The 25,962-nt window shown below is 40.6% G+C and overlaps 1 protein-coding gene and 1 non-coding gene across 3 annotated transcripts in view; both read right to left on the bottom strand.

The window, feature by feature from the left end:
- CNTNAP5 (contactin associated protein family member 5) overlaps positions 1–25,962 on the bottom strand; it is a 1,053,040-nt gene that overhangs the window by 432,452 nt on the left and 594,626 nt on the right. The window lies entirely within an intron of this gene.
- Positions 21,814–21,920, bottom strand: LOC112583162. The gene has a single exon (XR_003107505.3). It is a non-coding gene; the product is annotated as a U6 spliceosomal RNA (small nuclear RNA).

The following is a 25,962-nucleotide window of genomic DNA, read 5'->3' as shown; positions in this document are numbered from 1 at the left end:
ACTCAGGTTTTGTCATCCAGTCTCCTCCAAGGCTGTATTTTCTAGTGGAGACTAGTACTGTCCAAGAGAGCCCTTAAGGCTGTGGTCATTGCCATGGCCTCCAGACCCCAAGAATAGTGTTACCAGACATGACACAAGCATGGCCTGCATTATCCAGGATGCTGAGCCATGCAGACATGTTTATAAGGTCCCTTTATTTCTGCTTTAAAAGTCATCTAATTCATAATAGGGCTTCGCTGGTGGCTCAGATGGTAAAGCATCTGCCTGCAATGCGGGAGACCTGGGTTTGATCCCTGGGTAGGGAAGATCCCCTGGAGAAGGAAATGGCAACCCACTCCAGGACGCTTGCCTGGAAAATTCCATGGACAGAGGAGCCTTGTAGGCTACAGTCCATGGGGTCGCAAAGAGTCAGACACGACTGAGCAAGTTCACTTCACTTTAATTCATAATACCTATCATTACAGAAAAGGGTTTGAGCCCTAGGAATCCTGGATACATACCAAATTCCTACATGAAACAAGGCATTCAAATTACTCTACAGAAAAATAAGCAAAAGATGAGAATACTCACTTTATAAAAAAGGAAAGCATTAATATATTTATGAAACTTAACCTCCTCAGTGGCTAAAGAAATGCCAAGTAAAATAAGAACAACTTTGCAAACAAACAAACAAATAAAATCATTCAATCCAACGAAACTTGATGTTTGAGAACCAAAGACTCAGGAAGTCCATATGCTCTCATTCCTGAGCACAGAGACTTCACTGTAATGGACTGAGGATTTTTCTGGGATTATCCAGTGTCCTAGTTAAGTTCTAGTGTGGGTTCCTGCACAGAGGTGAGAGAGTGCCCTCAAATAACCCGTACTTCAGATTAGAGAGACCTAAGTTAAAATCTCAGTTGAGTAACTTTCTAGCTGGCCTGATGCTTGAAATTATTTATGATTCTAAGTTTTAATTTCCTCTTTAGTCAAGTCAAGACTAAAACAATCTTAAATCATTCAGAGGAGGAAATAAGTTCTTGTAGGATGTGAATAAGTATGAATGCATTATTATTTCCATGTACACTTGCAGGTGGTTTGTGACACAGATCCAGACTGTGTTTTTTTCTTTTCTCTTTTTGCAGCAGATACTTTTCCCCCAGTTCATGGAGAGAGAGCTTTGGTCTGAATATTGCTTAACTCAGTTTGCTACTCATCCTGTCTGTGCAGAGCTGGCGTTTCCATTCTCTTGTTAACCTCAGGAGCTGCTAAGAAATGTCACACTTCATCTTTGCTCATATAAGTTTCAACCGTGTCCTGACCATTTAGCAGCAAATCTGGCTTCTTTGAGAGAAATGAGCAGCCACCACTCTGCTTTGAGTTCGGACTTGCCTCTAGGGCTTGAAGAAGTAAAGCAGCAGACACCTGACCACACTCTGTGGCCATGCACTTCCTCACAATAAAACCACTGATGGCCAACCCGCTGATGTCCAAAGTAGAAGCTCTTGATTTCGACTACAGCCAGTCTTCATTGGCCACTGACTTTGTGTCTGTTCTAAGAATAGGCTCTGAATTCAATTTGAGCTAAAATTCTAGGACATTTGTACATGATGATTTCAGAACCAACAAAAAAAAAATGCTAAATCCTTCTTTCCAAAATGATATTCTTCTCCTTTTCAACTTGTTTAGATTTTTTTACTGCCAGACTTAAAAGTGTGGAAAATATCTTCTATCTTATACTAATGAAAACGGTAGTTAGGAATATTCAAAATCCAAAGTTAAAAATCCACACCACAGTACAACACTTAAGTATTCAACAACTGAATTTTTATCCAGTTGGACTAAATAACATATTGACATTCAGTCTAAGATGACTGAGGCCACCTCTTATTCTTGTGTTTCATTTTTCCTTGCATGGCTAAGAAAAAAGTTGGGAGTCACTTCACTTTCACTCCCTCCTACTGCTATGGCAGAGACCACCACGCACCCACTATAATCTTTCTCTGCAGAACCTGAACGCTGGCTCAGAATCACTTGGAATACTGTCCCAAGTATTAACCTTGGTAACATCATGGAGGGTACCAAAATTACAGCCTATGCTCCATCTCTAGGGTTTTAGGAAACAAATTATACATTGTGTTTGTTCCCTTTTCTTCCTGAATTTTCTCTGAAAACTTTATACATATTAAATAGCTTTAACCTGAGTACCTTTTTTAAAAAATATTTTTTTTAAAATTGAAGTATACTTGATTTCAGAGAAGGCAATGGAACCCCACTTCAGCACTCTTGCCTGGAAAATCCCATGGATGGAGGAGCCTGGTAGACTGTAGTCCATGGGGTCGCTAAGAGTCGGACACAACTGAGCGACTTCCCTTTTACTTTTCACTTTCATGCATTGGAGAAGGAAATGGCAACCCACTCCAGTGTTCTTGCCTGGAGAATCCCAGGAACAGGGGAGCCTGGTGAGCTTCCGTCTCTGGGGTCGCACAGAGTCGGACACGACTGAAGTGACTTAGCAGCAGCAGCAGCAGCATACTTGATTTACCATGTTGTCTTAGTTTTAGATGTGCAGCAAAGTGGTTCAGTCATATATATATATATATATATATATATATATATATAGTTGTTGTTGTTCTTGTTCAGTCGCTCAGTCATGTCCAATTCTTTGAGACCCCATGGACTGCAGCATGCAGGCTTCCCTGCCCTTCACCATCTCCTGGAGCTTGCTCAAACTCATATCCATTGAGTCAGTGACGCCATCCAATCATCTCATCTTCTGTCGCCCCCTTCTCTTCCTGCCTTCTATCTTTCCCAGGATCAGGGTCTTTTCTAATGAGTCAGCTTTTCGCATTATGTGGCCAAAGTATTGGAGATACAGCTTCAGCATATTCCAATAAATATTCAAGGTTGATTTCATTTATGATTGACTAGTGTGGTCTCCTTGCAGTCCAAGGGACTCTCAAGAGTCTTTTCCAACACCACAGTTCATAAGCATCAATTCTTCAGCACTCAGCCTTCTTTATGGTTCAACTCTCACATCCATATACGACTACTGGAAAAACCATAGGTTTGACTACTTGGACCTTTGTCAGCAAAGTTGTCTCTGCTTTTTAATATGCTCTCTAGATGGGTCATAGCATTCCTTCCAAGGAGCAGCCATCTTTTAATTTCATGGCTGAAGTCATCATCTGTGTGATTTTGGAGCCCAAAAAAATAAGTTCTGTCCCTGCTCCATTGTTTCCACATCTATTTGCATGAAGTGATGGGACCGGATGCCCATGATCTTAGGTTTTTGAATGCTGAGCTTTAAGCCAGTTTTTTCACTCTCCTCTTTCACCTTCATCGAGAGGTCTTTAGTTCCTCTTCGCTTTCTGCCATAAGGGTGGTGTCATCTGCATATCTGAGATTATTTATATTTTTCCCGGCAATCTTTTCCAGCTTGTGCTTCATCCAGTTCAGCATTTCACATGATGTACTCTGCATATAAGTAAAATAAGCAGGGTGACAACATACAGCCTTGAAATACTCCTTTCCCAATCTGGAACCAGTCCATTGTTTCATATCTGGTTCTAACTGTTGCTTCTTGACCTGCATATAGATTTCTCAGGAGGCAGATAAGGTGGTCTGGTACTCACATATCTTTAAGAATCTTCCAGTTTGTTGTGATCCACACAGTCAAAGGCTTTGGCATAGTCAATGAAGGAGAAGTAGATGTTTTTCTGGAATTCTCTTTATTTTTTTATAATCCATTGGATGTTGGCAATTTGATCTTTCATTCTTCTGCCTTTTCTCAAACCAGCTTGTACATCTGAAAGTTCTCAGTTCATGTGCTTTTGAAGCCTAGCTTGAAGGACTTTGAGCATGACCTTGCTAGCATGTGAAATGAGTGCAATTGTGTGGTAATTTGAACGTTCTTTGGCATTGCCTTTTTTTGGCATTGGAATGAAAGCTGACCTTTTCCAATCCTGTGCCCATTGCTGAGTTTTCCATATTTGCTGGCATATTGACTGCAACACCTTAAGAGCATCATCTTTTATGATTTGAAATAGCTCAGCTGGAATTCCATTACCTCTACTAGCTTTGTTCATAGTGATGCTTCCTAAGGCCCACACTCCAGGATGTCTGGCTCTAAGTGAGTGATCCAGGATAACCATATGATTGTGGTTATCCAGGCCATTAAGATCTTTTTTTCTATAGTTCTTCTGTGTATTCTTGCCATCTCTTCCTATTATCTTCTGCTTCTGTTAGGTCTGTACCATTTCTGTCCTTTTTTGTGCTCATCTTTGAAATATATATCTTATTTTCCCTTACAGGTTATAACAAAACATTCAGCATAGTTCCATAGTTCCATGTGCTTTACAATACATCCTCATCGTTTATCTATTTTATACATAATAGCATGTTTTTGTCATTCTCAAGCTCCTAATTTATCCCTCCTCCTCCACACACAAGAATTACCTTCATGAGTGAATGTTTGTTTTGTTGAGAAAAGGGGAAAAAGAAAGCTACTGTTTGTGATGACTCTCTAGTTCTCTGTAATGCTAGCTTTTGAAGTCACTTTGTTTACACCACTGACCGCCTCCTGGTGTTTAACTATGATTTTATTGTACCCCAGGACAACATTCCAAACGTGTGCTATGTGGCTAATCTGTGGAAAGAAGAATCTCACAGTCGAGTATATTTGTAAAATTGTGAACTGCTTCTCAGCAAGTCCCTTCTTGCACAGTTTATAAATGTATGCATATGCACACACACACACATTCCCACACACACACACACACACACACACACATGCTGAGAAGTCCTGCAGTAATGAAACCCATTTAACTTCACTCACTTGAGCGTTTCTCAGACTTATTTGAACAAAGAAGTCATTTCTGTAGAATACCATTAACATGAGGCAGAACTAGGAATATTGTTCCCCACTGTGTAGAAAAAATTTCAGTGAGACTATATTCTGATGAACTCAATTAGGACACTTCTCAGTTTAATCTGCTGACTCAATATTTCTGAAAGACGGATCCAGAGGCATCCTGGAGTGTTTGAGAAGCTGTGTAGATTCCAAATCTTCATCTCAAATGGACTTAATCAAAATCACTGGGGTTGTAGGGTTCAGAAATCTGCATTTTAAAACTGTTTTCCAAGTGATATTTGTTCATTCCAGAAGTCGAATTTACTATCCAGTAAGGTTGGGGTCAAATCTTAAGGTATGCTTCAACCCATTGGTACCACTGAAAAGTGTGCTATGTTAAAATCTGCAATCTGGTATCTGTCTTTCCTTGAGGGCATCTGTGTGAGTACAAAGACTCAGGTGAGGTCAACTATGGCTACAAGCATCCCATTAGGTGACTTTGACCTTGAAATCCTATCCAAAGGTTAGGCTCTCAACCTGAAAAGCATTGAAACCCAAGCTTGACATATTTATAGGACCGTTAGTCACCAGGATTGTAACTCACATAAGTACATTCCCAATAAACTGATCTGTAACACTAGAATTGCAATTTCTGAATTTACATGGAAAGCTACAAAGTATAAAGGGCCCAATATTTCCACCAGATTGACTAACACATCCTCTTCCTTTAGGTAAACTTCATTAACTTGCAAAATATTAGAAAGAAGTCAGTAAACTTGAAATTAAAACAAAGATATTTCTGGGATTTCTGGGTTCAGTCAATTACTCCTTAATAGATTGACTGATCCAAACCCACACTAGTGAATGAATTCACATAGATTTTACTAGTTTCACAAATTACCCTTTTACTTCAAGTTGTTTAGATAAGGACAGGCAGTGTTTAGAGATCTATCAATAAATATATACATATATGATAATATTTGGAAACAATTAAAGAATTGTGGTTTTCAGTCACTCAGTCGTGCCCAACATTTTGCAATTCCATGGACTTCAGCACACTGGCTTCCCTGTCCTTCACTAACTCCTGGAGTTTGCTCAAACTCATGTCCATTGAGTAGAAGATGTCATCCAACCATCTCATCCTCTGTATTATCTTTTAAAAACTAGAAGCCAAAGCGTTATATATGCTCTAAAATTAGATAATTTTGTTGTTGTTGTTTAATCACTAAATTGTATCCAACTCTGTGATACCATGGACTGCAACACTCCAGGCTTCCCTGTCCTTCACTTTCTCCCAGAGTTTGCTCAAACTCATGTCTATTGAGTAAGTGATCCCATCCAACTATCCCATCCTCTGCCTGCCCTCAATCTTTCCCAGCACCAAGTTCTTTTCCAATGAGTCAGCTCTTTGCATTAGGTGGCCAAAGTTTTGGAGCTTCAGCTTCAGCATCAGTCCTTCCAATAAATGTTCAGAGTTGATTTCCTTTAGGATTGACTAGTTTGATCTCCTTGCTGTCCAAGGGACTCTCAAGAATCTTCTCCAGCATCACAGTTTGAAAGCATAAGTTCTTAGGTGTTCAGCCTTCTTTATGGTCCAACTCACATCCATACATGACCACTGGAGAAACCGTAACTTTGACTATATGGACCTTTGTTGGCAAAGTTATGCTTCTGCTTTTTAATATGCTGTCTAGGTTTGTCATAGCTTTCATTCCAAGGAGCAAGTGTCTTTCAACTTCATGGCTAGATGGTAAGGTACAGGATTATTCAAAATATATCCCAATTTAGAAGGCAACATTGAATTGGTCAAGAGCTATAGCAAAAGGACACTTGAAGTTGTAAAGTCATCTTAGCAATCTAAAGTTTTGACAGTTTGAATGTAGAATAGTTAAACCCCTGGTCTGTTGAGATCTTGGGAGAATAAAAGGCAAAAAGTAGTGGTATTCTCTTTTGATATAAATGACATTGTTAAAGGCAATATAAAGACCGTGGACACATGTAGCCAGGCTGTGATGATGGGCATCACATTTACCCACTGGGTCTGAATTCTAAGGTCCAAATCTAATATTTGGAATTATCACAGGTGCAATGCTGAACTAGAAAAAAAATCTATGTCCAAGAGTACTGGCTCAAGCAGAAAGTCTAGCTTCCTACTATGTAATATGGCAGTCACCAACCACATGTGACCAGGAGCTGACTGTGGCTCAGGTCAAGAACTCCTTATTGCCAAATTTAGACTTAAATTGAAGAAAGTAGGGAAAACCACTAGACCATTCAGGTATGATCTAAATTAAATCCCTTATGATTATACAGTGGAAGTGAGAAATAGATTTAAGAGACTAGATCTGATAGAGTGCCTGATGAACTATGGATGGATGTTCATGACATTGTACAGGAGACAGGGATCAAGACCATCCCCAAGAAAAAGAAATGCAAAAAACCAAAATGGCTGTCTGAGCAGGCCTTACAAATAGCTGTGAAAAGAAGAGAAGTGAAAAGCAAAGGAGAAAAGAAAAGATATAAGCATCTGAATGCAGAGTTCCACAGAGTAGCAAGGAGAGATAAGAAAGCCTTCCTCAGTGATCAATGCAAAGAAATAGAGGAAAACAACAGAATGGGAAAGACTAGAGATCTCTTCAAGAAAATTAGAGATACCAAGGGAACATTTCATGCAAAGATGGGCTCGATAAAGAACAGAAATGGTATGGACCTAACAGAAGCAGAAGATATTAAGAAGAGGTGGTAAGAATACACAGAAGAACTGTACAAAAAAGACCTTCACGACCCAGATAATCATGATGGTGTGATCACTGACCTAGAGCCAGACATCCTGGAATCTAAAGTCAAGTGGGCCTTAGAAAGCATCACTGCAAACAAAGCTAGTGGAGGTGATGGAATTCCAGTTGAGCTATTTCAAATCCTGAAAGATGATGCTGTGAAAGTGCTGCACTCAATATGCCAGCAAACTTGGAAAACTCAGCGGAAGCCACAGGACTGGAAAAGGTCAGTTTTCATTCCAATCCCAAAGAAAAGCAATGCCAAAGAATGCTCAAACTACCGCACAATTGCACTCATCTCACATGCAATGAAGTAATGCTCAAAATTCTCCAAGCCAGGCTTCAGCAATACGTGAACCGTGAACTTCCAGATGTTCAAGCTGGTTTTAGAAAAGGAAGAGGAACCAGAGATCAAATTGCCAACATCCACTGGATCATGGAAAAAGCAAGAAAGTTTCAGAAAAACATCTATTTCTGCTTTATTGACTATGCCAAAGCCTTTGACTGTGTGGATCACAAGAACCTGTGGAAAATTCTGAAAGAGATGGGAATACCAGACCACTTGACCTGCCTCTTGAGAAACCTATATGCAGGTCAGGAAGCAACAGTTAGAACTGGACATGGAACAACAGACTGGTTCCAAATAGGAAAAGGAGTACGTCAAGACTGTATATTGTCACCCTGCTTATTTAACTTCTATGCAGAGTACATCATGAGAAACGCTGGGCTGGAAGAAGCACATGCTGGAATCAAGATTGCTGGGAGAAATATCAATAACCTCAGATATGCAGATGATACCACCCTTATGGCAGAAAGTGAAGAAGAACTAAAGAGCCTCTTGATGAAAGTGAAAGAGGTGAGTGAAAAAGTTGGCCTAGAGCTCAACATTCAGAAAACTAAGATCATAGCATTTGGTCCCATCACTTCATGGGAAATAGATGGGGAAACAGTGTCAGACTTTATTTTTGGGGGCTCCAGAATCACTGCAGATGGTGATTGCAGCCATGAAATTAAAAGACACTTACTCCTTGGAAGGAAAGTTATGACCAACCTAGATAGCATATACAAAAGCAGAGACATTACTTTGCCAACAGAGGTCCTTCTAGTCAAGGCTTTTTTTTTTTCCAGTGGTCATGTATGGATGTGAGAGTTGGACTGGGAAGAAAGCTAAGCACTGAAGAATTGATGCTTTTGAACTGTGGTGTTGGAGAAGACTCTTGAGAGTCCCTTGGACTGCAAGGAGATCCAACCATTCCATTCTAAAGGAGATCAGACCTAGGTGTTCTTTGGAAGGAATGATGTTAAAGCTGAAACTCCAGTACTTTGGACACCTCATGAGAAGAGTTGACTCATTGGAAAAGACCCTGATGCTGGGAGGGATTGGGGGCAGAAGGAGAAGGGGACGACAGAGGATGAGATGGCTCGATGGCATCACCAACTCAATGGACATGAGTTTGAGTGAACTCCGGGAGTTGATGATGGACAGGGAGGCCCAGCGTGCTGCAATTCATGGGGTGGCAAAGAGTCAGACACGACTGAGCAAATGAACTGAACTGAACTGAACCACATGTGACTAACTAAATCTACATTGATTAGAACAAATAAAATATTCAGTTTCTCCATTCATAATATACTTATTTCAAGTTCTTAGTAACTGCTAGTGACAAATTGTTGGACACTATTAGAAAGATCCTTTCCTGAGATTGTACCTCACACCAATTGAATGATCTGTCTTAGCAGTATTTTTTTGGAACTGTCACCTCATGCTTGCATACGTGCTCAGTCGTGTCCAACTCTTTGCAATCCCATGACTGCAGTCCACCACGCTCCTCTGTCTATGGAATTTTCCAGGCAAGAATACTGGAGTCGGTTGCCATTTCCAACTCTAGGGGATATTCTTAAACCAGGGATGGAATCCACATCTCTTGCATCTGCTGCATTGGCAGGTGGATGCGTTACTACTGGCGCTACTTGGGAGTTACACCAATCGAATGGCCATCATCAAAAATCTACACATAACAAATGCTGGGGAAGGTGTGAAGCAAAGGCAAACTTTCCACACTGTTGGTGGGGATGTAACTGGTGCAGGTCATTTACCTCCAACAGTATGAAGGTTCCTCAAAAACCTGTAAGTACAGCTACCATATGATCCAGTAATCCCACTTCTGGGTATGTATCTGGTGACAACTCTAATTTGAAAAGATACATGCACCCTTATTTTGATAGCAACACTATTCACAATAGCCAAGTCATAGAAGCTACCAAATGTTCATGGCCAGATAAATGGATAAAGCAGTTGTGGTAGATATATATATATATATATATATATATATAATGGTATATTACTCAGCCATTAAAAAAATGAAACAATGACATTTGCAGCAACATGGATGGACCTAGTGATTATCATACTGCATGAAGTGAGTCAGAAAGAGAAAGACAAATACCATATATCACTTATATGTAGAATCTAAAATATGACATAAATAAACGTATTTAAGAAACAGAGAGACTCATAGACATAGAGAACAGACTTGTAGTTGCCAAGGAGGAGTTGGGTAGGGGAGGTATGACTGAGAGTTTGAGATTAGAAGAGGCAAAGTATTACATTTAGAATGAATAAACAAAGACCTACTGTATAGCACAGGGAACTATATTCACTATCCTGTGATAAACCATAATGCAAAAGAATATGAAAAGGGGGGCTTATATATGTATAACTGAATCACTTTGTTGCACAGTAGAAATTAACACAACATTATAAACCAACTATACTTCAATAAAACAATTTTTTTAACAAAGAAATCATTTCCATCATATCACAATGTTCTACTGGACAGTTAGTATTTGATTAGTTGAGGCAAACACTTATATTCTATCCCCATAGTCTATATTCATACCTCAGAAGAAATATTCGAATCCACGATGATCTTTCCTCTGAGATCAGAAATGCAGGGTTTCAGGGTTGTACAAATGATGTCATTTATACCTCTTCTGTTTGAGGCTACCCTGGAGAAATGGGCTGCTTCTTTTTTTTTAAGTGTCTGAGGTTAAAAAGGTCTTAATTTATTTCTTCAGCTACAATAAGTTTACCTATTTGATTTTTCTTATTTATGATTCAGTATCTTCCCAACCTACTTTTACTTGACACATTCTTTCTTTAGAAATAGTAACAATAAGCCAGGCATAGTCCAGCCTGGCCTAGATTTTATGTGTTATCTTCAAGATAATCCCTTAAACTCCATTAGATGTTTAGCTTCACTTTCAAAGGGCAACATTATTTCTTTTACTTCCAGGCTGTTTGGGGCCCATTTACTTCCAACTAAAATACCTGCTGTCTATATAACCTTGGAAAACATTTAACATCCACAACAAACTTCAGTCCCCTCCTTTGTAAGAGAAGAAGAGTTTACTTTAAACATTTTAATATAGCTCTCCATAGATTTGAACAAGATAATTAGTAGCGGGAGAAACCTAGCAAGGCACCTGGCCTGTCACTAAATTTCACTAAACTTAGGTGACTCGGTGAGAATAAAATGTAGAAACAAGTAAAGAGAAAACCTCAGAGGAGAATAAAAAAATGATAAATCTATATGCTTTTTTTTTTTAAACAAAGAGGCTTTAGATGGCATTTGGCAAAAGTTGGAAGGTGCTCTCTATGTTAGGAGACACTAGAGAATTCGATATAACCAAATGAATAATAACAATGTTGTTTAAATCTCTTCCAGGCACTTTTGAAAAAAAAGTAAAAATAGAGACAGTGACAGAATATGGATTGTATATGATTTCAATCCCACTCTCTGGGCTCACAGGAAACTTTTATTCTTCTTTATTAACTTCACTTTCAGATAAAGAGCTGACACATTTACAGACACACTGGCACCTTTCAGTAGCACTTTGTTTCATTCCATCCCTTCCACAGGTAAAAAATGCCAATTTCCCAAGCTTTTCCAACTCAGCCTCCAGTGAGCCTTTAGAGGGTGCAGTCCCTAGAAGCTATTATGGGGAGACCTCCTTTCACAATTACTAAAAAAATCCTGTACATTTCTCTGTATCTGCCTTTCATTCTGAGTCACTTTCTCTTGCAGAGTTACCCCCTATTTTTCCCTTAAAGCACAAGATTGTAATAAGGATAATGCACTGGTATGCTTGCTTCCACTGTAATATTTATAGACTACATTGCTTAAATACCGTGTGGTGGTTTGCTTGTCTAATTTTACGATGCCCTTGCTAAACAAAAATATTCTTTCTCGCTAGTGCTTACAGAAGGAGCATTTCACACCATGTGAACGATGACAGCTGGCACCAGCTGCTTTCATTAGGCACTCTTGCTCTTCAAACACAGTGATATTTGGCATGAACCACATTGGGGAGTTTTCCAGATGAGAAAGAGGTGAAGGATTTTACCTCTCAAATCTTGGACAACGGTCTCTAGAGTATGGGATGTGATACTAAACTACAAAGATACTAAAGATGATTAAGTTCATTCCTATCTTAAAGTAGTAGTACACCCAGCACCAAGTGGCATGTTGAGTTTCATAAGCTCCACATGTGTTAATGTATGTAAGTTTTTGTGCCCTGTTGAGGCCACATAAATCGAAAAGCTTGAGACCAAACAAATTGAAACAGAGGAGTTTGTAGCATAGAAAGGTTTACAAAAGGACCAAGCAAGGAAACAAGAGACTTGTGTCCAAAAAACCAGAACTCCGGAGAGGGCTTCAGCAAAGCACTTTTAAGGCCAGGTGAGGGAGGGACGAGATTCGTTGTTGCAAACTTCTTGGTATCAAAATCCTTTGTTCTTGCAGCTGTCCTAGGAGGTCAGGTCTTGATGTTCCTGTAGGCTTCCAACAACAAAAATGTTTCTGAAACATTTTATCTCTATATGAATGGACTCTTAAAAGGTCAGAGCCTTGAGAATGGACTATCCTGTATATTTCAGTCTATGCAACATTCTTTTACAAAAGGTGCAGAGCCAGCATGATTAAACATAGGCATCAGAGCACAAAGTTTAAGGTAAAAGGAACAGATCTAACATGGAGTCAGATTTGTTCTTGCCTATTACACATGCAGTTCATCAGTAGCTACCATAAGCAAATGCTGCTAAAGTTGAAATAATTGCAAAGCAAGTGCCCTCAACTTGTTACAGAAAAGAAAAATCTGACTCTAATATTGGATCTACTCTGTGAGAGATTAAAAGCTGCAAAACAGAATAACCTTAGTCTTGTTGGAGGTTTACAGGAACATTGTGACACAAGCAAGAACAAAGGATTCCAGCACCAAGAAGTTTGCAACAACCAGCTACAAACCTTTCCATTTTAGTTTAAAAGAAACCTAAATTCTAACTTGGAGAGATGGTTCTTTGGGGCACTAGCCCATTATCTTCTCAGTCTGCTGTCTTTCTGAGTAAAATCACTATTTCTTGCCCCAACACCTGTCTCTCAATTTATTGGTCTGTTGTATGGCAAGCAGTACAAGCCTGGACTCAGTAACAGCATCATTCCCCTCAGTGCCAGGAGATCCTCCATGTAAATTGCCACGCTTTCTTGTCTAGCTCTCTTGTTGAGTTTTTGTAAGGCAGAGACTTTACACACACACACACATAACACACACAGGAACATCACAGATGCTCAGTAAATACATATAGTTGGAAGGATAAATTAATATCATAGGAAATAAAGGTGAATAGGAAAGGAGAGGTGAGGTCATCGGAGACCTCAAAAGACAAGCCAGGGCATTTAGACCCTTGTCTTTAGAGCCTTAGGTTCCATCATACGCTGGAGAGCATGTGAAATACATGTCCAGAATCTGAATATCACAGTAGCTAGAGCTGTAATAAAACATATATGGTAGGAAATGGGAGAGCAGTATGAGGCAAATTGCCACCAAGAGAATAGTTCTTAGCTGTTTTATTTCCTTACCTAAAACATGGTTCACATTTAAGATAATTCCATCAAGAAAAGTTGTGTTATGAATTCACTGTGATGTGGGGAATGAAATAGTTGCAAATGGAAATGGTAATGCAGTCAGGAGCTCATCTTTGGGGTCTCTCTGATGGGTCCCCATTCGACTGTACAGCCTGTGAATTTAAAGGAAATACATCATGGAATGACAGGCTTTCAGAGCTATGAGGACTTGACCTGCTCTTTATCAAGGCTTGGCTCTCCTCTACTTTTCAGATGTCTGGGACATTGAAGAACTATTTGATATCACTGAAACAATAGTAATTTGTATTATTCACCTTCCCATTTGCTCAGGTCCCTGCAAACCACGTGTTCTCATTTTACCCACAGTGTGCGGGATGTCTCACATCAACTCCACAGTCACAGCTTAACGTGAGTAAGCATGGTAATTGGAATGACCTTTAAAATGCATATTCCTCCTGTCACTTTCAGCATCTCGGGCTTTACAAAACTGCCTGCTGAAATATCATTCCCACCTTTATGCTGGTGTTTATTTTAAGTGGGCAGACATGGCCTTTCTTCTGTTGTGCTAAGTGTAGGTGTAGCCTGTATGTTATTAGATTAATTACTAGAGGGTAAACCCTTTAACCATGGCAGTCAGGATGGTGGTGTATGGAGGGTGGGGGCTGTAAAGGAATGCTATTAATGGTAGACAGAAGAACTCTCAGTACATTCATGTTTTGAAAAAAAAAAAAAAAAAGTGGGAATTTGTTTTCGCCTAAAATCCCAGTTACGAAAGGCCCTTCCTATGAAAGATACCAGAATTTTGCACTTGTTATCTGCTTAGCCCCCTTTCGCTAAGCAAACAGTGATTTCAGCAGAGGACACACACAGGCAGGAAACTGAGATCAGAATCTCCAGCCAGAAATTTGTAGGCGGCAGAGCATGGTGCAAACACTGAGTAATGCAGGACAGCTACAGCGACACAGCATTGAGGATAGCACACCTGGACCTCCCTTTTCTGGTGTACAGTCCTCACCCCTATAAAAACCACCTTTCCTCTCAGATTCTCTCCTAGTGCTCTGCGTATGTGCTTCCTGCCTCTCATATTTGGGCACATAAATGCCTATTTATATACATGTTTATTTGATCAAACAATCATGTAAATAAACATATGCTTCTGAATATGAGATTTTCCAAATAAGGAGATGAATGGATGAATGGCCCATAATAGTACAGGGCAGGCCCAGGGTCCAAGGACGCAAGGAAGTAGGAAAAAAACAGCCACTCTCTGAATTGTTCACTCCTGAATCTACAAGACAAAAAAACATGCCTTGCACATAGTAGATGCTCAGAAAAGATTTGTATAATGAATGGTTGGGTCACAAAGGAAGATTAGTAGACCTTGGGCAGCCCCTCAGCAAGTAAGAAGGTCAAATACACCAGGACTCACTGGACACTGCCATACATGTGCACTGTGTGTAACCATCTGCATATGTACGCACACACATAAAGGCTGGAGCTTGTAAGTAGGATTCTCATTTCAGAGTGTGAGGTTCTGTCGTTGTAACACAAGTGTTTGGTCCAATCCATAAACCTTGCATTGTTTAAGAACCACATCTGCGATTTTATGTTTTTCTGAGCAGGGTTAGCTCCCTACCTAATTACGACAAAGAAAATTACGTCTTTCAGCATGTAGTTGGCAGGTATAAGGTGATGATAACACCTTGTCATAATGAAGTTAACAGTGTTCCTGATGCTTTCACAAGAGTTTAGACACTAAAATTTGACACATTTAAGTTCTCTTGTGTAACTGTCTCCTTCAGGTTTGTTTTCTCCCTCTGCATTTTCCACATATTGAGGTCTCTCTTCGTTTGGTCCACAGATCTCTCTTAACATATCCTAATGTTAAGAGAGACAAGCCCTGCCATTGACTTAGTAAATCACACTGAAGGAATTTTTAAGATGAGGCACAGGAATAAGATACAGATGTGGAGAAGGGACATGTAGACACAGAAGGGGAAGGGGAGAGTGGGACAAATTGGGAGAGTAGGACTGAGTATATATGCTCAGAGGGAAAGAGAGAGAGAGAGTGTGTGTCAGTGTGTGTGTATACACACACACACACACACACACACACACACACACACACATATATATATGGACTTCCCTAGTGGCTCAGATGGTAAAGCATCTGTCTACAATGCAGGAGACCCAGGTTTGATCCCTCAGTTGGGATGATCCCCTGGAGAAGGAAATGGCAACCCACTCCAGTACTATTACCTGGAAAATCCCATGGATGGAGGATTTCACTTCATATATATATATATACTGCTAAGTCACTTCAGTCATATCCGACTCTGTGTGACCCCATAGACAGCAGCCCACCAGGCTTCTACATCCCTAGGATTCTCCAGGCAAGAATACTGGAGTGGGTTGCCATTTCCTTCTCCAATGCATGCATGCATGCTAAGTCACTTCAGTCATGTCTGATTCTGTGCAACCCCATGGTCAGCAGCCCACCAGGCTCCTCTGTCCACTGGACTCTCTAGGCAAGAATACTGGAGTGGGTTGCCATTTCCTTCTCCATATATATATATATATATATATATATACTACCAGGTGTAAAATAGATAACTAGTGGGAACTTTGTGTAGAGCACAGGGAGCTCAGCTCCATGCTCTGCGATGACTGAGAGGGGTGGGATGGGAGAGAGGGAGGGAGGCTCAGGAGGGAGGGGATATGTGTATATATACAGCTGATTCACTTCATTGCACAGCAGTAACTAACAACACTGTAAATCAGTTATACTCCAAAAATAAAATTTTTTAAAAAGAAACAAAAGAAAATTATGAGTTTTGAAAGGAAAAAGATTTTATCACATATATTTAAAAATAAGATGAAGCAAAAGCTGGAGGGAATATTTTAAACCCATAACTTGAACAAAGTGCAAATATTAATCATTTATCTGAAAAATAAAATAGGTTATATAGGTAGGTAAATTATTCAGAAAGGTGTCCTTCTTTTCTGCCTGTATATGGGTTATCTAAAAATCTGAGACATGTACAGCCCCATCCATTTCTGTCCATCTTACTTTTAACTTCAAGAACTTTCATCCTCCTAATCTCAGTCAATCCTGGCCAAATTCCAAGAGGGAAGCAGTAATGGTATCGCCTAGTTCTTATTTTACAACCTGTAGTGATAAAACAGATGCACTGTCCCCATCTGACAACTGAGGGAGCCGAAACAGGAGGAGGTTAAGTCCAACATTAGGGTAAAATGTAAACAGAAGGGGTTCACCACCTTGAGACCCTGAGTTTGCTCTCATTTGGAGGTAAATTATTAAATATACATTAAAGTCTGTTTCCTCACCTGCCAAGCAGGGAAGCCAATATTCCCTTTGGGCACTGTGAGGGTTGCATTGAATGGCATATTATCACACTGCCCATGTCCTGGAAGCAGGGAGCAGAGGGTCTAACTCAGCATTCAGAAGTCTATGTCCCTGGAAAACCTAGGAGGCTGGATTCCTGTCCTGTGAACTTCCTGTGATATATCTTAATACAAGAATAAAATAACATAGGGCTAATTTTAAATTTTGGTTTCACTGCAGAAATGGGTGAGGACATTTTATCAGAGGTCAGATTTGCTTTTTTCCCCAACTAAAATCATATTAAGCTCCTTTTCTCTTCCAAATGAATCTATAAATGGTACTTACAGTGCAGCACCAATGAATTCTTTTAGACTAAATAAAAACAGTATTCAAGGCTACTGGTGCTTCACCTCAGCGTCCTAGCAAGTGGACATCCATGCAGAAGAGAAAAACCTGAATATGACAATGGCTGCGTAGAAGGACACTCTTTGGAGAATGGGAAAATGGATGGGCAGCCCTTATCAGGGTTTTGGATGGAAGTTAAATAAGATCATGATTGGGACTTCCTTGGCCATCCAGTGGTTAAGACTCTGTGCTTCCAATTCAGGTGGCACGGGTTCAGTCCCTGGTTGGGGAACCAAGAGCCCACAAACTGCATAGCATGGCCAAAACATTTAAATCGGTAAAAAATCATGATTGATAGAATGGATAAACAACATGGTCCTACTATGTAGCACAGATAATTATATTCAATATCCTGTGCTAAGCCATCATAAAAGTATTTTTAAAAGAATATATATGTAAAACCAGACATGAAATAATGGACTGGTTCAAAATTGGGAAAGGATTATGTCAAGGCTGTCATCTGCTTATTTAATTTATACACAGAGTACATCATGCAAAATGCTGGACTGGATGAAGCCCAAGCTGGAATTCAGATTGTCGGGAGAAATATCAATAACCTCAGACATGCAGGTTGACATGCAGGTGTCAGACATGCAGATGACACCACCTAATGGCAGAAAGCAAAGAGGAACTAAAGAGCCTTCTGAAGAGGGTGAAAGAGGAGAATGAAAAAGTTGGCGTAACACTCAACATTCAAATAATGAAGCTCATGGCATTTGGTTCCATCACTTCATGGCAAATACATGGGGAAAAAATGGAAATAGTAACAGACTTTGTTTTCTTGGGCTCCAAAATCATTGCTGACAGTAACTGAAGCCATGAAATTAAAAGACCTCTTGCTCCTTGGAAGAAAAACTATGACAAACCTTGACAGCCTATTAAAAAAAGAGACATTACTTTGCCGACAAAGGCCCATATAGTCAAAGTGATGATTTTTCCAGTAATCATGTAGGGATGTTAGAGTTGGACTACAAAGAAGGCTAAGTGCTTAAGAATTGATATCTTTGAACTGTGGTGCTGGAGAAGACTCTTGAGAGTCTCTTGGATGGCAAGGAGATCAAACCAGTCAACCCTAAAGGATATCAACCCTGAATATTCATTGGAGGACTGATGCTGAAGCTAAAGTTCCAGTACTTTGGCCACCTGATTCAAAGAGCCAATTCACTGGAAAAGACCCCAATACTGGGAAAGATTGAGGACAAGAGGAGAAGGGAGGGAAAGTGACAGAAAATGATATGGTTGGATGGCATCACTGACTCAATAGACATGAGTTTGAGCAAATTCCAGGAGATAGTGAAGGACAGGGAAGCCTGGGGTGCTGCAGTCCATGGGGTCGCAGGGTCAGACATGACTGAGTGACTGAACAACAACAACAATATGTATAACTGAATCACTTTGCTATACAGCAGAAATTAACACATTGTAAGTCAACAATGCTTCAGAAAAAAATATTGATCATGATTGCATGAAAGGAGCAAATATGGAAGAACCTTTTCTTATTATTAATTTAGAAATGTTTTCTGCAGGCTTAAATATAAACAGTGCCTCACAGATGTAACTTAAGAACCTCAAACAAGCTTTTATTCACATTTCATTTTAGATCAAAAATTTTCCTCGCCTGCTGCATTGTCTGAAACATCAGCCATTCTTGGACAGTTATTTCTTAGGAGGAATGATCCAAGCACCTATTTGTTCAGAGCAGCATATTCTTACCCACATCTGAACGCAGACATCTCACCTCAGCCTCATTCCTAGAGCTCTCGGAATGAAACCCTCATCTTTGGAAGAGCTTGTCATTATTCACCCAGATCTTACTCTGGCTTTGTTTTCAGCACAAACATTTCAGATGACCAGTTGGCAAGGGAAGAGACTCACCATTCTCAGATGGGACAGAATGAAGTGCTAACCTTGATTTGTCAGCATAGTTATACATGAAGCAAAGGGACCCTGATGCCCTTCCCCACACACAGGGAGATGAGTGCCGTTTTTCATCAAGATAATGATCCCATTTTCTTATGCAAATGAGTGATGAGAGAGATGAGCTTGGCCACAGAACACAGATGCAGTTGTTCAAAGTCATTTATGCAAATCAAACCCAGGCATCAAGTCCTCCAAAGCCCCTATTTCCTGCTGACATTCAGCGGAGTCTAAGAGAGGAGGTGAGGGGAGTTGCCCTCATTAAAGGTGTGGATGAATAAACCAGTACTTTTCCTGTCTAGTTCTAGATGGGGAGGATGTTCTTACCAAATCAGCTCAAAATCTACCAACCCAAGACGGCCCTGACAAATTAGTCCTGAGGTGGCTCCTCTATTCCCTAATCAGCCCAAAGAAAGAGAGAAAGGTGATCTCTTGGTGGAAGCTTTCAGCTTCTGAGTCTCTTTCAGTGTGCTTGCTTCAAGGTTCTGACAAGGAACGGCATGGATGACAACCCCTCAGGCTTCAGTGCTGGCCCATCCATTGTAGCTCATATCCCTTCTCCTCCTGGGTTAGTACAACATTTGTGACATGAATGCAAGAAGGAAACACATCATTTTCTACTTTGCAGTCCTGCTGAAGCATGTAGGATGCCTCCTAGCTAAAAAGTCAGAGGTAGTGCATGAAAGGACAGGTCTGATCTCTTCCACCAGACTCCTTGGTCTGTAGCCAGGCTCTGCCATAGACTTGCTGCGTGACCTTGGACACGTTACTTAGTGCCACTCTGCTTCAATCTCATTCTGTAAAATGGAGTTAACAGTCTTACCTACTTCATTGGTGGCAGTAAGGATCTGTGTATCTATCTACCTACCATCTGTTATCTATCTGTCTATCTATTATCTACCCCCCCTCTCTCTCTCATGTACACACACACACACACACATTTATGAGGTCTGGGCACACAGGAAGCATTATTTAAGAATTAACTACTAATATGATCTGTTACTCAAATTTTAAACTGTGTGCTGCCAAGTTCCCTATGGCTTTGACTTTACGTTCTTGTTTACACACTAATGCCAAAGCAGCCTTTCCCATCAAGGCAAACAAATGTATAGCATGCCACCCATTCAGAGGCCCAGACTTATGCTTTCCACCCTACCTGGAACAGTCCTACTTTACCACCCTAAACCCAGTCCATGTTCCCAGTTCCTCTTGAAATCTCATTTCCTCTGTGACACTCCTGTGACCTCCTCTGGCTCCACAAACCCGTCTTTTCTCTTTCCCTGGCCTCTAGGCAATAAACCCTCTATATGAATATGGATTGAAGTACGGGAGAAATCAAGATTCGAATCCTGGCTCCATCAAATACCAAAAATGTGACCTTAAGCAGATAACTGAATTTTCATAAGCACTGGAGGAGCTCTTAGTTCTTAAATAATGCTAATGAATAAACCAATGGCTCTCAAATCTGGGTGTGCATCAGAATCAGCCGGGGGTGGTGCTTGTGAAAACTCAGGCTGCCCCCCATGCTTCTGTTCCAGAAAGTATGGGATGGGGCCTCGGGATATGCAGTTAGGGCAATTTGCCAGGTGATTCTGGGGCTGTTGGTCTGGAACTACACTTTGAGAAGAACTTAGAGAATCTGGCAGAACTGTGGAGTGAATTAAATGAAATCATACTCGGAGAATGTTTGCTCAGTAACTGTTATGTAAAATATAACCTTTCCATGTCCCCCATGAAATAGACTACAAATGACAAATAAAAACAGCAGAAGTGCTCTTGTTTGGATTGAGGGCCCATCCCATGAGATAAGGGAGAACACACCATATTGTAACATTTCTCACTTTGGAGTTGGAAACTCAGATTGTGTGGGCTGTGCCCTTACAGTAGTTTTTCTGGCACCCAATGTACAAGCTTTCAGTTGGAGAGAAAATGGAAAACATATGCATTACCCTGCTATGTAAGATTTTTATATAGCCTACTGTTTTGAACAAACACCCACACACTGGGTGGGTTTTTAGCAGAAGTCTGTTTGTTAGAGGTCATCCCACTGAACATTTCCCTTTGTTCAGTGTTCACGACTCCCAACTCTGAACCAGGAAGGTAAGAATCTTGACCAAAGAGTTGAGCATATGCTATGGGCTTCCCTTGTGGCTCAGCCAGTAAAGAATCTGCCTGCAATGCAAGAGACCTAGGTTTGATCCCTGGGATGGCAAGATCCCTGGAGAAGGGAAAGGCTACCCACTCTAGTATTCTGGCCTGGAGAATTCCATGGACTGTATAGTCCACGGGGTCACAAAGAGTCGGACATGACTGAGCAATCACCAAACTGTAGGAAGTTTCTTAAAAGAATGTGTGTTGGAAGAAAAGGAAATCATTATGGAATGAGAAGCTACATTTCCTAACTTATTCGGCTGTAGGAAACTTAAAGCAGTTTCCCACATGGGATTCACTCACTGGAATAAGCAAATTGTTTATTATTTTTTAGCTTTATATGTTATATTGGACTACAGCTGATTAACAGTGCTGTGTTAGTTTCATGTGTACAGAAAGGTGACTCAGTTATACATATACATGTGTCTATTCTTTTTCTTTTTCTCTTTTTTAATTTTTTTAAACTTTATGGAACACTTCACGAATTTGCGTGTCATCCTTGCGCAGGGGCCATGCTAATCTTCTCTGTATCGTTCCAATTTTGGTGTATGTGCTGCCAAAGTGAGCACTCTATTCTTTTTCAAATTCTTTTCCCATTGAGGTTGTTACCTAAGAATGAGCAGAGTTGATACAAGTGAATTTACCTAGAAAACAGAAACAGACTGACAGATTTAGAGAATGAATTTATGATTATCAGGCTGGAGGGCTTCCTAGGTGGTGCTAGTGGTGAACCTGCTTGCCAATGCAAGAGATGTAAGACATTCAGGTTCAATCCCTGGGTTGAGAAGATCCCCTGAGGAGGGCATGGCAACCCACTCCAGTATTCTTGCCTGGGGAATTTCATGGACAGAGGAGCCTGGTGACTACAGTTCATACAGTGGCAAAGAGCTGGACCCAAATGAGCACATACTCATTGACCAGGCCAGAAGGGTTGGGGGAGTGGGGAAGGAATACATTGGGAGTTTGGAATCGACATGCACACACTGCTATCTTTAAAATGGATAACCAACAAGGAGCTACTGTATAGTACAGATTGTTTTATTTTAGAAAATGTTAAGAGCAAAACTGTCTCTACAGGAAATTACAGCAAAGGCCCCAGGAGCAGAGGTCCCTCTTTGGTACCTGTCTTTGCCATACTCCACAAAACTGTTATTTCCTTCTATGAAAAAGTCTAAGCTGTGTGATCTCCAGGGAACATCTGCAATATCACCCAACGAGGAAGGAACACAGGAAATGGGACCCATTTCCAGGAAAACCTTTACCAGGCACCAGAAGACCCAGTGTGATCAGCAGTCTCTGCCCATTTTCTTTTTAGAGGGATTTCATCTATTTATTTTTAATTTATTAAATTAAAAATAAAATAAAATAATTTCTTATTTTTTCTTTGGATGCATCAGGTCTTAGTTCCAGTACATGGGATCCTTGCTGCATCATGCAGAATCTTTTGCTGTGGTGCACAGGGTCTTTAGTCGCCCTGCAGCAAGAGGGATCTTAGTTCCCAGACCAGGCACCAAACCCAGGTCCTCTGCATTGCAAGGTGGATTTTTAACCACTGGGCCACCAGGGAATTCCCTCGGTTGATCTTTACTAAGGTTTTTGGCAATAGTTTTGATGGGTGAGGTCACTCTTATTTTTATGGTGCCACATCCTCCCTGGCCCCCACAAAATCTGAGCCTAATCTAGAAGGAAAAACCAAGCTCTGATTTTCAGAGGGACCAGCAAATAAAATAACTGTCCTCAAAATAACAAAAAGACAAGTAATGTTTGTTGGCAGCTGCAGCTGCCCAAACTCTGACGTCTCCTCACTGTGATTGGGTTCTCAAACCCAACCTTCCTTCCTCCAAAAACAGCCCTTCACACAAACACCTCTGAGGATCTGACTGTTTTCATTTGTATTCACAAAGGTATTGCTTGTAGTGGGAAGCAGAGGAGAGTCTGAGTGCCAAAGGGAAGTCTGGAGGGAGATGGAATTCAGTTGTCACCAAAAGTGTCCCTTGGACTCATTTCAATGACCTTTGAAGAGGAAGACTGAGATAGAGCTTCTGGAACTTTCTATAGGCCCTTTAAGACTCTGATCAGGAAGGCAGCTGCTTGAGAGCCCAGTAGGAGCAACACCTAGATACTTGCTCCATTATTATAGCAATCCTTGAAATCTCACTGCATCTAGGATTGGAGGGTTTAGGCAGTGCTTCTCAAAGTCTGGTCCCAGTAGCACCCTGGAGTTTGTTAGAAATGCAAATTCTCTGGCCCACAGTAAAAATCAGAAATTCTAGGGGTGGAGCTCAGCAATTTAGGTTCTAACTACCCTTCCTAGTGATTCTGATGCAGTCTGGGATCTGCCAGTAAAATTTAAGGAGGGGTTCATTCCCAGGTTCATGTAAATTCAGGGTCTGCAGGCATGAACAGGCATGAACCTGGAAATAAGACTCACCTCCAATTGTGTGCCCTGGACACACCACATGCTCACCTTACCCTACCCAGGCCCAGTGATTCTCCTAAAGAATCTGTGGGTGATCTCTTTAGGAGAATCCAGAGATCACTAGACCTGGGCACCAAAATTGATGGATATCTTCCTAATAGGGAATGGTTGGTGCCTCAGAGGTGCAGCTCAAAGAGAACTGAAGCCCAAGGAAAATCACTGAGCATTGATCTGAGGGCACATATGAGGTCTCTCTGGGCTTCCCTGTTGGCTCAGATGGTTAGGAATCTGCCTGCAATGCAGGAGACCTGGGTTCAATACCTGGGTTAGGAAGATCCCCTGGGGGAGGGTATGGCAACCCACTCCAGTATTCTTACCTGGAGAATCCCCAGAGGATCCTGGCAGGCTACAGTACATGGGGTCACAAAGAGTAGTACATGACTGAGTGACTTAAACACAGCACAGCACATGAGGTCTATCTATGGGGATCCAGCACAGAAACTACTGGAGATAACTTGGCCATAGTGGGAAAATATCAGAGGGAGACCTGAGCTTCTCCTCCCCATGTAAATGGGAGAGTTAGCAAACCATTGGCTCTAGGAATTCACATGGCAAAATCACTGAGCATCTACTGTCTACTGGACACACAACTGAGTGCCTGACTTCTTATGCTCTCTCATTTCACTCTCAAGACAAAGGTTCCATTATCCTAGCTTTGCAAAAGAAGAGACAGACAAAAAAGGTTAAATCCTATGCATCCTATTTCAAGCTGACAAGTAACAGGGAATTAAACATGCTCTGATGCCTCTCAAATCCACTACCACCTGCACTGGAATTGATGACTTTCTCCAGGTGTGACTTCCACTTCCCCTCACTGATTCATCAGCATCCCTGTTTGCTCCACACCTTGGATCCTTTTTCCTCTTGGGATGAAGTCTTAGACAGCATTTGGTGATTAGTTTCTTCGGCTCTGGACGTTGAACCCTGCAGGACCGGATATGGCTCCCAGAATTAACTGCTTGGATTTTTCCACATAAGTCCTAGGAAGAAGCATTCCTTGACCTGGGCCAGCAAAAGTGGGAAATCCTTACATCACTAAATCCTTGCCTGAATAGAGTTCCCTAATATTCTGCAATAACCTAAATGGGAAAATAATCTGGAAAAGAACAGATACATGCATATGTATAGCTGAAGCACTTTGCTGTACACCTGAAACTAACACAGCAATATAAATCAACTACATTCTTTTTTTTTTTTGCAGTGAATTCTTTTTTTTTTTTTCTTAAACTTTACATAACTGTATTAGTTTTGCCAAATATCAAAATGAATCCGCCACAGGTAGATCAACTATATTCTAATATAAAATAAAATTTAAAAATAAGGTACAAAGATATAATGTCCTACTTGGGGAATATAGCCAGTATTTTATAATAATTATAAGTGGAATATAACCTTAAAATTGTGATTACTATGTCGTACACTTGCAACATATATAATATAAAGGAAAACTGTAGATTTTAAAAAAAAGACCTTGCCTGACATTGCATACCATTTTGAATGCCTCCCTTTTAAAAGGAAGCTCAATGGGCACCTAAGGTTTACAAGAGATTTAATATATGGCACATCCCTGAACAACTTTTGTATGAATATGAGGTTACCTATTTAGATCCACAGGCACAAAGTGACTTCCATTTCCAGTTCAGATCCTTTTGGGTAGATAGTACAAGGGATAGAACCCTGGCAGTGTCTAACTCTGGATTGAAATTTCAGTCCTGTGACCATGAAAAAGTGGACATAATCTCCAGATCTTAGTTTATTCCCTTGAAAAAATGGGATATTAGTGTTCTCATGCCCTCCTGCCTTCTATAGCTCTTACTACATCCTATTCTACTAAAGTATATATTGATACAATAAGAATGCCTCTTATTATTATTAAGATGGCCACTCACTTAAAAGTGTCTGTCCCTCACTCAGTGTCTGTCTATGAGGTCAAATAACCAAAGGCATGATTCTGCTGTAAGCATACCTTGCTTGATGATGGTTTATAATATCAAGTTTGGCCTACTTTAAGCCCAAGAGTGTGCAGGAGGTAAGTTTAGCCCATGAAGAACCATGTTTTGGGGTGTGGAGAACATGAGACTGGAGATGTAGCCTGCAAAGGACAGATGGTGGCTGTGCATCGTATTCTAGAG

Source organism: Bubalus bubalis, chromosome 2 (assembly GCF_019923935.1).
Source record: "Bubalus bubalis isolate 160015118507 breed Murrah chromosome 2, NDDB_SH_1, whole genome shotgun sequence".
Lineage (NCBI taxonomy): Eukaryota > Metazoa > Chordata > Mammalia > Artiodactyla > Bovidae > Bubalus > Bubalus bubalis.
Note: the sequence above shows the minus strand (reverse complement) of the source record. Positions and strands in the feature narration are given on the sequence as shown.